Below are 19,500 nucleotides of genomic sequence, written 5' to 3' on the forward strand. Positions count from 1 at the left end.
AAATCACCACTTGTATTTCTCTTGCTGCTCTTTCCACTTGGTTGGCTCACTGTCATTCCTTTGAAGTAGGGTTGGTTTGTTTGCTTTCTGGGCTGCAGAACATTTGTGGAAGTGACCTTCCACAAAGCTTGTTTCCTCTGAGCAACTGGGCTTGTTTGGAAATAGATTATCACAGTCCTTCTGTCCAGCTCTGTGTTGTTCTGCTCCCATTGCTAAAAAAACCCCAAGACTTTGCAGAGCATGATATTACTTAAATTCATGTTCATCTGCCCCTTTTTTAGCTGCTCACATCTTTTAAAAGGCCCAAGGCATGAGTTGAGATGCAGGATACCTCACATTGTCTCTATAGCCTCAGAATGGGTGAGAGACTTATTTTGGGTCAACCTGGAATGATTCCCCCCCCATCCCTTTTCATAACCATAGTTAGAAAATGAGAGGGAAAAACAAACCGTTCAGATAAAGTTAATCCTTTCATTTACTGGGAATGGTCTATTTTGTTTCTATTTAGATGCTGCAATTTATCTAAATGCAGTTTCCAAGATTTCAAAATGCTATGTTTTTCAGTTGAATTGCCACTTGAAGGGGAAAAAAAATAGTAATCTAGATGTTTCTTACTTTCTGCCCTCGACACTCTTTCACCAGCCAGGAAAAAATAAATTTGCAAACACGTTCAGATATCTAAAACAGCATTAATGATTACGAATATTATGTTTGAAAACTTTCATGTGGCTGTGGTGGATCATCAGTTCACTGGCTGCTCCAGCCTTACTGTGGGATGGATGGTGATCCCTGAAGGAGTCAGGGAAGGGCCAAGGCTTACGATGTGCAGCACATGCTGTGTTCATTCTGTGTTATCTTTGCAGATGGAGATCTGCATGGCTGACGTCACAAAAGGCTGAGCTGGCTGTGGGGGGAGGTCCTGTGAAGATAAGATGTGAAGAACAGAATAAGGCTGTGTGACTGAAAATTTGAAGGACATCACAGCTAAAAAGTGAGTTTTGCCTGTCTTTTAAAGTTCTCATCCTTGCATAGGCTAATAAGCTTAATGAGGTATGTGCTAATAAACTACTGAACTACTAAACTACTTAACTGTCCACCCTGATCCTGCTGTTTGTAGGATGAGGAGGAGGTTAAGTTTGGGCTGTATATCAGGAGGGTAGAAATTTCACCTAGCTAGGAGGAAGACCCAGAAATCCCAGATGGAGACAGGTGACTGGTTACTCTGCTCTCCCTTCTCTCAGGGGAGGACACCTTCTTGGTAAGCTTCTGTGTAGGATTGCAATTACCCAGGTTAATACAATAATATGGTTTTTATTAGAGTTCTCTCACAGCTGGTATGTTCATCCATGGCAATTCTGAATCTGTTATTTCTGTTCTTTCAATAAACTGCACTATTTGTGAATCTGTGATCATAATTGTTCCTACTGAATGTAACCAAGCTGATGGTGCAGATTTATTTCTAACCAGAACTGAACTGAAGCCCAGGCACACCAAGCCCCTCTGATCTGCAAGGGTTTATTTTCTGCCAAAATTCATACACTTAACAATTAATACCTGTAAATATCCTTCTGTGGGCAGGCAAGCCAAACAACTCCTTGAAGTCAAGTGGATTTTCACCAGTGAGGGCTGTGTGCTACTTTACTGCCTCACAAGAGAGGCTGAGACAGCTCTTGCTACCTGAACAAAACTTCCACTTTGTTTCTTTTTGCAGTATAAATCCAGAGAGATTGATCCTGTCAAAGGATGCTCAAGAAGTGAGTGAGGAAAACAGGCAGTCAACCACTTTGTCTCTGTGGTCCTTTTGGCTAGAAGAGCAGCAGGGGGCCTTGTAATATCGACAGGAAGTGTCACAGAGCCCACCACCCTCTCTGGCTTTGATAGACTCTGTATTAAATTATAAATCCTCCTGGCTTCACCCGGGTGCCCAGCCAGTCCGGGGGAAAACCCTCGGCTGACTGGTCCATGGGGAGGAGGTGGCGGGACCTGGATAACTCCACCGTACGGACGAGAGGACTCCAGAGTAGCTTTATTCCTAGAGGCTTTATTTCAGGAGAGTCGCAGGAACAGGAGGAGGAGATGAGGGACACAAGCTCTCTAGGAGGGAGCAAGATCCAGGAGCCCCGAGGGAAGGCGGGGCCGGGTATTAAGGGCAAAGAAGCGGGTGTGGTTAGGGTACAAAACAACCAATGGGCAACGGGTAAAGGGGAGAAAACAGAGTGGGGTGACATACAGAGAACCAATCAGGGTACTGAGGTGGAGTGGTATTCTAACAGGGGCCAATGGGGATAACAGAATAACTGAACTTTCTGGAACTGGGGAGAGTACCAAGCATTGATGGACAGCTCAACTGGGGTGGAGGGCAGCAGTTGATTGGCAACCTTTTCTAGACTGTTGCTGCCTCCCAAGGGAGAGCAGGAACCCCTCCCACAAGTCTCCTCTCTAAATCTAATGCTACCATGGAAAGACCTCAATACATTCCAAGTACCCATAAATTAAAAAAAAAAAAAAAAAGTTACTAGTACTCAGTCACAGCTTCTTTCTAGCACTGGAACTGACTAAAGGTGCCTAAAGGAGATAAAAATATACTCTATGAGCCCTGTTTCCACTGCCAGGATGAGGGAGGAAGTGTTCAGCTACACGTGACAGCATTGTTCTCTCTGTCAGTGTGAGTGATCCAGTCGATTGTTTTTATTGCTCCCTCTCTGAGGTGGCAGTGTGTATTTTTCCAAACAACTAGCTGTAAAACGCTCTTGAGATTCCCACTTGCCACATATTTTTTTCATACCATGTGTTTTGAGTTTGATGCTTAGTCATATTTTCCTCCTTGCCAGTCATTTTTAATACTCCCTGTTGTTCTCATCTTGGAGATACATTAATTCCGGGCAAAGAGACAACTGGAAGAGAAGCCACTATAGTGACTTGTTTGATTAGTAAGCATCTGGCTTAGTACCTTGACTCTCTAAGTGAAGTTTTTGTCAGTGCCTTTAATTTTTTTTACTTTTAAATCTATTCCATTCTGTTATAGCTTCTGTCTTGTTTATTCATATGACAGTGATGGAAACAGCTCCAGTAGATAGGATTGGTCACAGCACTGTTTACAGCATCGTGATGAGTGGCACAGAGAGTCTTTAGAAGGGCCTAGTCTTAGGCAGGTGGTGATCTGGTAACCCAGGAGCTGCTTGGATATAAAGGCTCTGTCTTGGGTCTTGAACTCTTATGGAACCAACTGTACTGGCAAGAGCTGTCTGGATATTCCAGACCTGACGGTAAAGCAAAGACCAGGCCAGAGCCCTGCCAAAGAAGAACCAGCTTTATGCCAGAAAGGTGCTATCCCCAGTATCCACAGTGAGATGTTGAAGAAGAAAAGTCATCCCCACTGCTCATTCCCTGAGCTGGCAAAAAACAGCGCCCTGGCCCAGAGCATGGAACTGGTTTCTGGAATGGTGTGCTTGTGTGGTTGTGTGTCTTTGCTGTGAGCACATCTATTTTTTAACTGATTTTTTTTCAGCACGCAGGCTCACAAAAAAAGATTGCATCCCCAGTTTTTGTTCCAGCAGGACATCCCCTATCATGGCCCTGCTCAGGACATCCCTCATGAAAACAGGATGCCATTCCATGGACTTTGTAGGACCAGACTGGATTTAATGAAACTTTCCCGTATGGTTTTCCTTCTTTATTTCAAGTTGACAGTTTTAGTGCTTGTGAAAATTTGGGGAGGTGCAAAGAGAAAAAAAAAATCTGTTTGAAGTCAGTGTCAAAATTGTTACCAGCATCAATGTCATTTGAGTGAGGTCAGACAAACACCTCATAGAGCAAACACAGAATTTTGAAAAAATATCAGTACTGCTTTGCTGGCACCAGGGTGCCTCTGCATTATATCTCCTCCTGCCCCAAATTCTGTGGCAAATATGAAATTATTACAGGCTGTGTGCAACCCTTGCTCTGCTCTGGTTGGCTTCAAAAGGCCACTTGGTGTAAACACTCAATAGAGATGAATGAAGACTGTTTAACTTTCAGGGAAAGGCTTCAATTTTCACAAAGTTGAGAGGGCACCCCACTGCTGCATCACTCTGGCAGGACCACAGGCTTCTCACTCTTTGTGCCCTTCTGCTCCCTCTGGCTTAGAGGTTGGGGTAAATGAAGGAGGGGAAATAGTAAGAAATCACAAGGGCTTATCCAAGTTGAATTATAAGAATGGTGAAAAAAACTAGGAAAATATGGAACAAGCAAGCTAAGGGAAAGGCCACAACAGCATGTATTTAAGAAATAATTCACCCTATTTGGCCAGCTAAACATTTCCGTCAAGTTTACTGAGGGCTGCCAAACTGGCAAATTGCCTCATCTCCTCGAAGAAGTGTAGAGGCAACATGGGCTTAACCCTTCTCTTTGCTGCTTTAGAAACTGACTTTGTAAACCCTTTTTCAAATCAGCTGAGGTGACTACACCTAAATTACTGGCTTTAATGAGGATTTCTGGTACAAGCTAAATGGATTTGGGCAGGAGCCAGTTGCATTCTTGAAAGACTGTGGGCTCGCTCATGCCTCTGGGCACTGTCTGGAGCTGCACAGCAGAAAATGCAGCTTGCCAGGGGTGCCACCCTGAAAGAAATGTGAGTCTCTGTGAGGATCCAAACTCGTGCAGAGCTCCCTCCCAGCCTCCCAAAAGCAGAAAATATCTCTTTGAATCCAGTGTGTTCATTCTAGCCTCCAGCCAAAGGTGGTACTCACACCTGTGGATTGAGTCCTATATGGTTGTGATATTGAGGAGCCGGCTGCTGCTATCTTCAATAACTTGCTTTGTCTGCTGTGGTCTAGACTACAACTAAATCTCCTTCAAAGTGGTATCAGAAAAACATACGTGACAAAGAAAATGTCTTAGAAGGGCAAATAATTCTGAAGTTTGGCAGGATTAGGCTCACATAGGAGATTATGCTGGCAGAAGGAAAACATCTGTAAAATGCTGACACATGAGATAAAGTACAAGTGAGAATGGCACTCATCCAAGGTTGTGGTTTTAGAAGGAAATAAATGAACTGGATATGTGGCTTTTGTTCCAAGGAACCTTTAAATAATGTGATGCTGTATGCTTTCCTGGTAAGGTGGTACAGGAGAAGCAACCAGACATATACATAGGACAAATGGTTTTTGTCATACTCCAGAAGCAACCTAAGAACTGAAGAATTTACACAAGCTGCCTGATGAAAACAGAGCCTGATCTTTATAAGTCTGTTTTGGAAACACAAGTCCCCTTTAACAGCACACTCACAGAATTTCCAAGCACAAATGCTGGTCTCAAATTATTCCTGTTGTACAAGTGTGGTCTCTCAGAGCAAGCTCAGGTATTTTTAATATGGTGCTGGAGAGCAGAGAATAGGTATGTCATGTGGAAAGAAAGAACAGAGAGAGCTCAGGCTATATGATGTAATCCTGGGCTTTGAAATTGTGAGAGTGCTTTCCATCTCTGTTATACACTCTGTGAGTCCTCTCTGAGTTTCCATTTCTTGCTGTCAAACACAGAGCCCAGCAGTCCTCTGGCCCATCACAGGGAGGCACATGAGTGTCATTGGGAATTAAACACCTCTGAGAAAAAAGAACACCACTTTTGCAGCACCAGAGAATCTTGAAGCCAAAATCCTCTAGGCAAGTTGCTTTAGGCACCTGAGAGCTCTGTGATGAAGAGGAAGGAAGTCAAGGTTTTTTCTGTTGTTTGCAAACCTGGAGAAAAGCTAAATGTCAGCTGTAACTCTTTTAGATGGAGATGCTAATGTGTGAATCTCCAGAGAAACCCCCAAAGCATCAGAAATAAAGATATAATCACAACATATTGAACTTATGTTTTTGTGTGTGTTTGTCGGAAGCTTTGGGTGTTCCTATCCGTTGACAAAGGACTATAGAAAAAAAACGCATTTTTGCTTTTCATTAGAGGTACTGAATAGGAAGATAAAGCAGTCCCTGCTCATTGCAGGGAGACTGAACCACATGACATTTAAAGGTCCTTTCCATTCCAAACTAATCTGTGATTCTGTAATTATTAAATAAGGCTCTTCAGTGAGCTCACCTTTTTGTCTTCTGTATTTAAAAAGTTTTTTATGTGAGAAGTTGGTTGGGTTGATAAGACCATGCACAGTTTAGATGCCAGGCCTCCAGAAGAAAGCAATTTTCCTGGTCATTTCCACAGCAGAGCTGCTTCTGTAACTGAGCTGAGAGTGAATCTGCTACATGCCTCTAGGAATAAAGAGATTACAGAGTACTGGTACCCTGAATTTAGCTGCTTCTCTCACATCTAGAGAAGCAAAATTATGGTCTGTCCTTGCTGTGTTTTATCCCCAGCTAGCAGCCAAGTGCCACACAGCTCTTTGCTCACTCTCTGCCCTGTAGGATGGGAAGGAGAGTCAGGGGAGGGAAAAACCACCAACATCTCATGGACTGAGATTAGAGCTATTTAATAATTGAAACCAGGACAGTGCCCTCCCCTTATGCACCATTTAGGTCACGCCAGGTCTCACACTTCCTAATGCACCATTGACTTTCTGATCTTTTGATAGATTTTTCTCACAGCTATATTTCCCTTAATCTATGGACCATCCCTTTAAAAGTCCACTGAGTTTACTCGTAAAATGCCTGGAATATTCACACTTGGCACACTTATTTCAGATTAGGGGAAGTCTAGCTATGGCTGACTGAATGCAGCAACTTGTAATTTTCAGACTGAAAACCAGTCGAACCACAGTAAATAATGAGAAAAGTGACAAACATCAGTCTTTAAATATATGCAATATGAAGCCTGGGTGAAATTTTTAGCTTTTCAGGCTAAGACAACACTTTCACAACTCTTATCAGCCACAGCAATGAAATTATACAGCTTTCCAATTATTTTTTTCAATCCTCCTTTATGCCCAGAGCAGTGTGCAGTTTTATCATAACAATGACATAGGCACAATTAATAAAGCACTGTAAAAAACCCTCCAGTACTTTATTATTTCACTTGGTGTAGTTGTTAAATCCTTCTCATCTTCAACAACCCTCAAATCTACTAATGCCCATTTCTGTAATATTCCCCAAACAAAAAGGTTATGAGTGTATTGCTTGTTTTTGTTTTAAAATTAAAAATCCTAGGATTTTTGCTGCAGTACAGTGCCAAGACAAAATTACAGGAGGCAAGACTAGGCTGCTCCATGTTTTCCAACTTAAATTGTACCATAGTTGGCATTTAATTTAACTTAAAATTAATTAAAAAATGTGTGTACCTGCAGAGGGACTCATAAAACACATTCAAAACCCCAGACCTGGGGTTTTCTTGGTCAGGTTATGACCCAACAGATTGCACCAGTATACGGGAGAAGGCTGATTTTGGGTAGTACTTGGGGGTCACAGGAAGAGCGGAGCATGGAAAGGCAACCAGGACCCAGAGTGGGGAAGGTAAATGAAAACATCCCATTAGTGCAGTTCTGAGTCACCTCCATCTCCACAATTACAGAAAAAAAAACTCCCAGAAAGTTCAAAATATGCCTGCAAAGGGCATTTTAAAACTGCCTGTGGGTCTCAATGTAACCAGCATTTGATTTCAGAGATGGAAACATTTCACACAGTCAGCCCTCTCCCCTGCACTTTTTAGGCTGTTGCTTCTGGCTGAGGCTGCTGTTACAGTAAGAAGTAAAAATTATTTTGCTCAGGAAGGAAGCTAATGAGTTTAGATTGGCTCATGTGCTGGTAACACCAAGGTTTGATCCCTTTGTGGGGGATTCACTGAAGGGTTGGCCCTGATGATCCCTGTGGGTCCCTTCTAACTCAGAGCATTCTGTGATTGCCCTTAGGAAGGTCAAGTAATCTTTCAAGGCAGGAGAGATGGTGTGTGGTGGTAGATTGTCACCTGCAGAAGTCAGGCCCGATTCCATTACTGCAGCACTTGTCCGGTTTGGAAATAGCTCATTTCTCATCAACAGGGTTGGGCTCAGGTCCCCAGATGTGGAGTGACAGAGATGGGCACTGTGAGGTTCTAGGTCTGGTGATGGATGTACAGCTGGTGCAGGAAGACAGATCTCACCCAGAATCAACCCCAGTGAGGCAAACACCAGGATTCCCTGTCCTCCCCAATTACCCAATGAGTACAGCCAGGTTCTTGAGCAAAAACAATCCCACAGATGAGTTTGTCTTTGCCTGAGGCAGGAATAACCCAGGCTGCTTTCCCCAGCACATTTTTAATGTGTGCTGCAGGAACTTTATCCCTTTCTACATTACATAAAAGTTTTGACTGGGCAGGAAACCAGAAGAGTCCTTTACTCAGTTTTCATAAAAAGATTCAGACTCCCATTGAAGACCAAATCCTGCTGAATTTGTGCACTGCTTGCCCCCAGCAAATTGACCTCAGTGGGAGCAGGGGTGGAGTGAGGCACCACTCAACAGGAGCAAGCAGTCTGTCAGTGACATTAACAGCTGGCCACCTGGGCATTGGCTCCTAAATTAATGGCAGAAGCATTTTTATAGCTGACAAAGGCTGAAGTGAAAGAAAAATTTTGGAGTCTGTTCAGAATGCAGATCATATTTAAGTGCTCAGGGTCTCCTACCTCACACTTTTTCTGCAGGCAGCAGGAAACTCCTTGGGAACATCACTTGGGGATATATTATTTTAGCTGCTGAATTTCAATATGAATGGGAAAGATGTTCTAGATTCTTAGAGGCATTTTTGCTGTGGAGGAGGCATCTTTATTTGCAAGCTGAATTACGTCCCACATGCACACAAGTTGTTCATGAACTTAACCTGAGTAAATATGTAAGGACAACAGCAAAGCTATAATATAGGCACACACATTACTTAAATGTCCCAAAGTCCCCAGCTGTTGGGGATATCTCTTATGGATCTGTAAGCTGGGAGTACATAGCTGCTTGGTTTGGCTAGGAGTCGAAGTAAGGGAGAAGACAAATGCAGGAATTTACAAATGCAGGAACAAATAATAATAAAAAAGGAGTATCTGATATGACTTGGATAATATCTCTGTCTAATAAGGAATCGTAAGTATTTTGGGGTGGAGAAAAGTGAGCACAGGAAATCCAACATTCAACAGCCTCAAGACAAATTGACACAATCTGAGTCTACCAAAAATAACAGGTGGTTTCTGCAGCTAGTGTTTTGAGAAAACCTTTTTATTTTTTTTTTTTAAACTAAGCTACTGGTTTGTTTGGTTTGTTTGCAAGATTGGATTCAGTTGTGTGCAACAGAGTTCTTGTACTCCCACTGAGTGAATTATGTGTATTTTGTCCCCTGAAATTACTTACACATGAAAGTTTATTTGTCTTGGATTTGCTTTGCTTTCAGATATCCTACCAAACTAAGAAGAGAAAATTCCATAAGGGCGCTAGACTTCTTTGAATACATTTTTAAAAAGTAAGTATTTCATCTGTTCAGATGTGATCAGAGTCCTAAACTGTATTGATTAGTTGGAAACTGCACAATTGTGTCCTGTGCTCTTAGAGTGGGAAGAAGAAGCTAACATTCCCTTAGTCTCCCTGATAAATCCCCCCTGGTTAATTAAATGAATAAGTTCTAACTCACATCCGTGTCTTCCAGTCATAGTTTTGCAATTAATATAATAAGAAAGTTGTCCTGAGACCTGTGTGCCTGATGAAACCTACCATGAACTTACCACTAAGTTGAATTGTGTCCAGCAGCTACTTACAAGAAGCTCCTTTTGATAGCTCTTCAAGCTGAGACTGCAAATGACAAATTTTTTGAGGCAACAACAAATATCCCAGAAAGAAACATAAGCTGATTGCAGAAAATAAGAAACAAGATTCACTAAGTTATTCATGAGTTATTCACTGATGACAAATAATAATTAAAAACCCTCAGAATTATTTGTCTGGATGTGCTGTCTCTGCCTTGCTAACATCCCACAGCTGATAAGGAGCACTGCAAGTTTGTCAAGGAGCTAAACCTGTCTGCTGGAAGAAGTTGAATCTCTTTAGCCTAATATAAGAATTGTTATTTAGTTACAGTGGTGCCAAACACCCACAGAACCAATCATAATAGAAAAAAAAATCACTGTTCAAACTAAAATATGAATGCTTTTATGCAGTGCTCCAGACTGGCTTAAATAAGTTCTTTAAGAAAAAAAAAAAAAAAGAAAAATCACATTTTTGTTTAAAACAGTGCTATTTGTTCCTTGTTCAATGCTTATATTCTTTTCTGAGCTAATCCATAAAACTTGAGGTTGTGATGAAAATGGTCACATTGACAGCATTTTAAACAAAGACAGAACTACATTTTTAGGGCAAGTTGCATATTGCATTTTCTGTGTGGATAAAGGGCAAATTCTAGGCTGGTCATGAGCCAGAGATTGCTCCGTGATGTTACTTGAAGGGAACCAAGAGGAGAGTGTGACCATTGTGTCTTTGTGACCTGCAAATTGAAGACTCTGAAGAGTCAAGGAAAGCAAAGAGTATGATTGAGCTTATTCTGTGTGTTTAAAGTTAGCTTGGATACATATGAATCATATGGTAATGGAATACTAGACCTAAATGAGTTTTTGAATATAAAGCCAATAAGCATTCAGTAGAAACCAGGCTCCCTTTGACTATACCAGCAAGAAGTCATCAGTAGTGGGAGGAATAAGCATATGAGTGTAGTAATGCTTTAATCACACTGAACACATTAAATTATCTCAGCTGAAGGCCTTGTCATCAAACCAGATAACTTGTACTAGCAGCAAAGTCCTGGAAGAATTAGGCAAAGTGGGGAGAATCCATGATGGTTTATTTGCTGTTTTCCTGTGATCTATGTGGTTGTACAGATTCATGGCGTCTGCTGAGGACTGAGTAGTTTTAAATATTAGAACCATCCAAATGGTATTCATACACTGAGTTAAGAAGGAAGAGTAAACTTTGAGTTCTGCTGGTACCATGCCAGGGAAGCATATAATGTAGAACATTCTGCAGAGGACTGCCATAAAATCAGTGAGCATTTGCTGTTAAAAAGTTGTCAAAATACTCTTGTAAAAATAGACTTACTGTGAATAATGAAAAATACAGGTGAAAAGTGTATTCAGCTAATGAATGAACAGAAAGCCAAATGAATTAGAAGTGCTTTAAATTATATTTTTCTTTTTGTTAGATAAAGGGCAGCTTTCTAACTCAATCAACAGTTATAAATAAAGCAGAGATTTATTTTTACATCCATGTGAGGATTGGGAGTTTAGAAAAGATAATAGTATTTTGTTAGGAATTCAGAAGATTCTCAAAAGCTTTAGAGGCAACTTGCTTCCAAAAGACTGCAGGTTTTTGTGGAGCAGACATTATTGTTGTGGAAAACAGATGGCATTTTGGGGGAGGTTCTTTGCCTCTGCTGGGGGCTGCTATTGCATTTGAAAACTCACAGTGATGGGGATAAAGATTTTAAAGGGCAAGAGTTTGCAAATGCTTCAAATCATGGTGATTTTGAACAAAACCTATAATGGCAAATTAAAGGAAAAGTTGCTCTTAGATCAGCCCTTTTCTAGTTGGAATGGCTTCCTTGAGGAAGGGCCGTGGAGTACCTGGTAAAAGCACAGCTTTCTGATTGAATCAGCCTGATATCTTGGTATGTGCTCATGTGGCTCAAAAAAATGGCCATGTGAAAAATCCCACAAATCTGAAAGAGTAGAAAAAAAATTACTCATCTCCTAATCTGTCTGTTTTTCTTCACACAAAAATAGAATAGATAGTTTTCCTCTCTGCTGGTGGTGATGGCTTTGTCTCCTGCTGCTAAATCCTACTGGGGAAGAAAAAGCTCCAGAGAGGCTTTATTGAGGCCATTTAATACCTTAAGAGGACCTGTGAGAAAGGTGGGGGCTGACTTTTTAGTAGGGCCTGTAGTGATAGGACAAGGGCTAATGTTTTTGATGTAAGCCAGGCTAGATGGCTTACTAAGAGAATGGAGAAACACTGGCACAAGTTGTCCAGAGAGCTGATTCCATGCCTGGAAACCTGGAAACCTGTCCTGGTTGGACAGGCATCTGAGTAACATGTACTACAACCATCTACTACTTGGAAATGTGCTTACCAATGGCAGAGGGCTTGGAATAGATGACCATGAAAGGTCCCTTCTAGCCCAAACTCTTCTATAATTCTTCTGTGTTGGCAGTTTTTTGCATCTAGATGTCTGAACATGACATGTAGATTTTGCAGTTCAGTGCTGAAAATAAGATCAGTGATATAACCTGACTGAGTGAGTCAATCAATCAATCAATCAATCAGTCAATCACTAGTTTCACAGGCATTTCAGAATATTGCTTTATTTCTACCCCAAATCGGATGAACTCAGTAACTCCCTGGTGGTGGGCAATTATTTTCTCACTTAATAGAAAGTATGTCAAAGCACAGTAAATGCTTGCTGCAGCTGAGCTTGTCAGACAGTTGTGTCCTTTCCTTGTTTCTTTCTCTTTCTTGCCTTATTCTGTCACTGTCTACATCTCCACAGCCTGAGATCTTTCAGCACTTTGCCTTAAAAATTTCTGCCCCCTCCAAGCACCATCAGCAGTCACCCCTCAGACAGTAATGTTTCTTTTTCTGTCCTTTCTGAAATTCATACATCCATTTTCTGCCACTCGGCATAGCTTGAGCAAGCTAGTAATTCTACTCCAAATGACATGAGAGTGAAGTTGCACAGATGAGTATGTGTGCAGTGGATTTTTGCAGCTCTGTGAGGTATGCCTGAAAAGTTCTGGAGTATTTCCGTGTCTGAAATACACCATACAAATTATATTTGCAATCTACTAACACATTGTATTAGCCATAAGAGATATATGAGCAAAATCGATCCCAAGCTTATTGCTTTACAAAATGGCAAAAGATTGGATTCCTGATAAATATTATTTATTTCCAGCCTATTCTTGGACCTGGTTAGGCTTACCTATGCAATTTTCCCTATGCTGTCTCAGAGTCTTCTTTAAAACTCTAGTACTTTTCCTTTGCCTCACTACTTCTCTTTTTATTTAATGATCTTCACAACATAGAAACCAATGGGAAAATTGCATGTCTTGAATGTATTTCTCCCACGCCTTATTTTCATGTAGAAACTGCTTGAGAGAATATTCCTTATGCTGGATTATCAAGGGACTGAGGATCTAATTCCCAAAGCTGCCTTGAGTTACTTGTACAGCTCTTACATCCCAAGAGACTGTCACCTATTCATGATTGCTAGGACTGAAATGAGATTCTCAAAAACAGTTTTCTAATGGCCCCAGAAGACATTTTTTCCCCTCATTTTCATGACAACAACCAATGACTGATGTGTGTCAGTATTGGGGTGATGAAGATATTTTCCTTCATTATAGAGAGGCAGTAGTGGATATTGGGTTATTTAATAGGAACAGGCCTATTTAATAGGCAAATTAATTAGAGGAATGATGACTCTGCAGGAATATGATGTATAAGGTTTGTGCTTTAGTAGCAAGAAAAGAGCTGCAAATGTTAACATTACACATTGCACTTATTTATGAGTTAAGGTTTGTCATAAGAACAGAAAGCCTCAAGCCAATAGATTAGAATCAGAATTTACACACCTGGGAATGTGACGAGGCAACACTTTGAATTTACTGTTAAGTACATAAACCTTGAGAGAACATCACATCTTTTCACAACAGCTTCTGAAATGCATAGAATCGCTTCCAACTGTTAAAAGATTTTTACTTAAAAGTCAGCTTTCAGACACCTAGATGAAAAAATGTCAATATTAATGTCTGGAATTTCATAACAGAGGAATGTTTTAAAACATCAGAACATCAGAGATTCTGGGATTTAGTACAAAGAAGAGTTAAGATTTTTAGTTTAGGGGTTTTTGTTGGCTTTTTTTTTTTAACTCAAATATTTTCTATTTAATTTTTGGCACTTTGTGGAAGGATTTCTCAGTTATGAAAGGTTTGTAGTGGATTAATATTATAATACTTTTTTTCTACCTTTTTATATTCCAGACCTGATAATTTCACTTTCCTCTCTTCAAATTTAGTCTCAGTGTACCTAAGGGATAACATTCAGCATCTAATCTAAAAAGGGGAATCTCCCCCATGAGTTCAAGAATCAAGGTGAAGTACTGAGAAAACAGAAATCAAAAAGGAAATGAAATTAAAAAAAAAAAAAAGAGAAAAAAAGAAAAAATGGCGAGGATATAACCAGTTAAGAAAGCTGCAATACTGATATTTTTTTATCCTAAGCTTGAGGATATACTTGTGAGTATATACTTGAGAGGAGAGCAAATACTTGTGGGCCACAGAAAACTATGAAATGCAAAGCAATTTTATCTAGACCACCCTGATTCCTTTTTTTTTAGCTGAGGTGTTTGGTTCTAGTGACAAGGGAAGAGCAGCAGATGCTGCATTTCTGACTTTTGGAAGGAAACAAGCACTAGTGAAGGGCAGTGACCATGTGAAGACCAGGAGTTTTAGCTCCTGGAGTCAGAAGAGTGAAAGAAGGGCAAAACTACTCCACTTCTGAGAAAAAAACAGAAAACTTGCAAATCCCCAAGACATGTTTTGACTGGTTTGGGTTTTTTGTTTGTCTGGGGTTTCTTTTTTGTTTAGATTTGTCTTATGTCCTACCCCTGTCCAACCTGTATGCTTTAGTCCTTCTCTAACCACCTGCACAGGCACTGATGGCAGAATTAAAGCTTGATGGGTAAATTAGATTTTCTCAGCACTGGAGTCAGAAATCCTCTGAATATACGCCTTTTATAAGTTTAGGGTTTTTTGAGAGTTAGGTTCACCTTTGTTATTTGAGTAAATTTAGCTCTTACAGGGCCTGAAATAGACAGGATTATATCTGTTTTATAGGCAAGAAATACCATCAAAGCTGATTTCATCACGGCTAGGACCTGAAGCCTCAGCTCCCTCAGGTGATTATCCTTGCTGTAAGCTGGAAAATGAATAGTCTTGTGGACTTCAATCATTCTCTTATCCCACCCCATGGGAGGAGGTGTTCAGAGGAAGGGTTTTCAAAATCTTGAGTTTTGAACCATGGCCTACTCCTCTATACAGGGTATAGGGTTTTATCACCTTATAAAATTGTTTCAGCTATTTTAATCATCATGATAACGCAATATGAAGTGAGATTTCTTTTCAAGGCTGAGGTGAACTTTTAAAGAGACACTCATGTAATTTGTGTTGATTTTTATTTCTCTCTTCTTTTAAATAATATGTGAAGATTCCTGAATTCTCTTCTAAACAACAAAACAAGGAAGTTTGGAAATTTATTATGTTGTAATTTGCACAGAGCTTTAACTAACTACTTGGTCTTTATCTGAACTCAGTTCTCTTGGGAATTGTGAATGAATAGGATATGGATTCCTATTTCCTTTTGTTAACAGGGATAGCAAAAGGTAGTGATTTCTTCCATCTGTAGGTGTGGAAATCATCATAATGCTCTAGCTTCTGCTAGTTCAATACTATAAACCATCAGATGATGGAAACTAATAAACTAGTTTTATTTGTTTGTAACAGATAAAAGAGATTCTGAACAAAACTTCCTTCTAAATATAGCTTTCTGAATAAGGGAAGCTGGTTTATGCTTCTTTGTGTGGACTCCTTTTAATCTCTTGACAGAAACACTTTTGTGGGAAGAACAGAATTTGTTTTAAGGGTGAAGTTAACTGCTTAGAATGTTCATAGTGAAAAAAAGGTACTTAGGATGGTCTACAGTAATTACCTGAAGATCTAATTTTATTTGGGTCTTCTGCTCGTGGTGTTGCATCTACATACATCATTCCAGTTTTCCTTTGTGTGCTCCATATATATTAAGTAACAGAGTGAACCTTGCCTTCCAAGTTTATTGTGTTTTTGCAAATTATATTAAACCTACTATTGCTGTTCCCTTGTTTGTTCTTCTTTAAGTCACCTGAACCACTCACTTGCAACACATGCAAACAAAATGTAAGGATAATTTAATTGTGCTTTAGTGGATTTCATAAACATAAAGCTCTTTCAGAACATTTCCTTTTGAGGAACTATGATAATGATGGTGTCTGAGAGAGACTAGGGTCTTCAAAGAGAATCAGAAAGTGTTTTGAGAATATAATATTCACCATCAGTTTTGGTCCATTAAATGTTATAATGTCTTCAGAATTAATCACTATAGTTTTCTTTCTTGATAATTCTGGAGAAAATTAATTCATTCCTTGTTCTTGCAACAACTCCAGCTTGCAGGACAAACCCCAGATCTCTTAAATTTTTCTGTATTTTCCATTTCCTCCATACTCTGCCCTGTTCTAAGAAAATCTCATCTGAGATTCTTCTTCTCACCCTTCTTTCCTACATGTTGGGTCTGAATTTGGCACTGCAGAAGGAGACTGCCTATTAATGCTCAGATCAACTGCTTCAAACACTCTGTCAGCTCTCTACTGCTTCCTCTGGGGAGGATCTGCCCAGGTGGTGATTTTCCAGGTCTTTTTTGGGGGAGGAAATCTTAATGGCAGCTCCACAGAATTCTTCTAATAGCCATGTGTCTCATGTAATCTGTTTTTCTCTGATATTTTGCCTCATGGAACATGAGCAAATGGAGGGAAAGGATGCTGATCTCTGAGCATCAACTCTTCCCTGAAGGTCAGACTCAGGCAGACACTTTTGCTTTATGTAAAGGATCACATTCCAGGCTCCCCATTATGCAAAGACAGACATGAAAGGTTTTAGTTTGTTTGTTTGTTTTTTTTTAATAGTTTATGTTAGTTTAATTTGTCTAAATAATGCAAAATGTTATTTAAAGATAACTTAAAGGTAATTTTTGAAGGTGAAAAAGGTGACAGCCTCCTGACATGCTGTTGTCAAGGACAGTTCAGTTCCTTTCATTAATCAACAGCAAGAGAAAGTAGGACCATCCTGCAAATACACAGCCAAAGTTGATGCATTACAACCCTATGAATCACCAACTTCCTTCTCCTTCTTAAAACTGGATTTTGGATTGAAATCCTTTTAGAAACATTCCTGTAGGCAATAAATGAGGGTGTTCTTCATCAATCTGTGATGGGTTGGATTTAGTGGAGCCCTGACTCCAGACAGTCATTCCTTGCAGACTCAAGTCTGACTCATGGTTCATTGCTGCTTCTTGGTTTTTTCTCTTGTGTCTCGATTCACCACTATTTTTCCTTTGATGAGTAAATGAATATGTCATTGAAGAAACAAATCCAGTCTCTCTCTCTCATCGAAAGAGAGATTTGTGGCTGAGGGGCTAGGGAGTCAAATAAGAACTGAGGATTAGTGACTGGTTAACCTGAAGGTCCAATTTTCCAAGTCTGAATACTGAGTTATTTCAGAAAATGAGGTAATATTGATGTATCTGATGTGGGATGCACTAAAATGGAGAATCCAAAATTACTGATTGATTTTGAAGAACTGGATCTTTGCTGAAAAGGCCAGCATCTTAGTGGGGGACAAAAAAAAAAAAAAAACAACAAAAAAACAAAGAAAAAACCCACACCAAACAAACAAAACCAACCAAACAACTGGAAAAAAACAAAACAAAACAAAAAAAAAAAAAAAACCAAAAAATCACAGCAAAACCCCCCAAAAAACAAAAAAAAACCAAAAATCCCCAAACCAAATCAAACAAACCCAAACCCAAAAAACCAAGCTAAACCATCAAACCAAACACCCTATACCCCAAAAAAACCCCAAAACCACACAACCAAGCAAAAAATCCCAAACAAATAAATGAACAAAAACAAACAAAACTCCACAAAACTAAAAATAAAGGGAAAGAAAAAAGTGAAAAAAGAAAAAATTAAAAAAAAAAAGAAAAAAAGAGAAGAAAAAAGAAAAAGGAGATTTCCCATTATATAGCACACTGACAAATCTAGATTTTTTTTTTTTTTTTTTTTTTTTTATTGCAAACAGAAAAGCACTAAAAGAGCTGCAATTAAAAATTCAGAATAATCATGTGGAGTTTTTGTAGCCAGAGATGGGGTTGGTTGTTTGCCTGTGTTTGCAGTGCAAAAGGGATGGACACCAGGGGAATGGCATGTTCTGCACTGGAGAGGCAGGCAGGGCACTCATTCTTTTTTATTAAAAGCCTGTGCACTGAGAATCACTCTGTCTTTTGTGATTAACTGAGTGAAATAAGTGGTTCTGCTGCAAAGGGGAAGCCCTCTGGGCAGTGCTGAGGTTTGTCCTGTGCCACAGGTGATCCTGAATGTGAGACAGCAGGTGAAAAACATCTCAGATAATTTAGAGGATGGTGACCTGTTGCATTCACCATGCTAAAAACTGCTGGTAAATCAAATTGCCCTCACGGTAGATTTAATGGTCTGGTATCCTTGTCTTCATTCTCAGTGTTTTGTTCTTTACTGTGTTGCCATAATTCATGGAATTATGTGAAAAAGGCATTGGAGATATCAGGTGTTACCCAAACTAGTACTTCTTCCACAAGAAGCTTATTGCCTTGCCTATTAAAGTCTCCAGAAGTGGTACAGCCTGAGTGTGCTGAGCACAAGCCTGGTGGTAAAATTATGGAAAAGCACTGTAAATGTGTATTTTTCCATCATGAATTATTCATGGCTGTTACTCAAGGCACAAACAGGAAACTCGTGTATAAACTCAGCTTGAACAGGCGTTCATTTATGAAGAGAGCTCAGTCATGTGAAGGTTTGCCATATGGTCCCCACCAGAAGAAGCAGAGATCCAGAGCCATATTTTCTCCTGGTGTACACAGGCCTGGATACACTGACTTTAATGAAGCTGCAGTTTACATGAGCTCAAGTTTTGCCCTCTTTCCTTTGAGAAGTTTTGTTGTCGTTTCTGTACTGACCCATTTATTCTTCCTTGAGTTGGTTAGAATGTGGTTATAAAGTTAGGTTCATAATCTCTCCCCTATAATTGTGTTGAGTTTTTTTGTCTCTTCTAATCCATTACAGGGATATTTCATGGAGGATGCTGGATATTTTGTGCTTCGCTTGATATTCAAGAGGATTCAGATGTTTAAACAATGATAACAAAAGGGTCTTGAAAATATTACTAATATGGTAGTAATGACTACTATAACATGTTCAGATTAGGAGGGACTTCTTTCAGAGGACAAAATATCTTTTAGCAGTTCCTGTATTAAAAATGAGTAGTAAGTTATCACAATGGTTCTGTTTGCCCCCCTCCTCATCTTCCAGCACTGGCTGGTACAATGACTTTATTTTTTATAAGATGCTCCACTTCTGTACTTTCTCCCTGGCAAAGGTTTCCTGCTCTATGTTAATTGAGAGCACTGTGAGGACATGGCAGCTTTTTGGGCGGAATGAAGGTTTCTCTCATCACCTCACAAAGGTGGGCAGTGGGCAGCAGGCTGCATGTGGAAAGCTCTGGCTGCAGGAGCCCTCTATTATCAGTCAGTGCTGCCTGGACCCAGATTGTGCCCCCAAAAGCCAGAGTATTCAGAATGCATGAAGATTAGTGAGTTGTAGTAATTTATGAAAGGCCTCATAGTTTGGAGATGGAGATGCAATTAATAATAATTTAACTTTTTTGGAACGTAATGGGACAATTCCACAGATTTTTATAGC

This window comes from Vidua chalybeata, chromosome Z (assembly GCF_026979565.1).
Source record: "Vidua chalybeata isolate OUT-0048 chromosome Z, bVidCha1 merged haplotype, whole genome shotgun sequence".
NCBI lineage: Eukaryota > Metazoa > Chordata > Aves > Passeriformes > Viduidae > Vidua > Vidua chalybeata.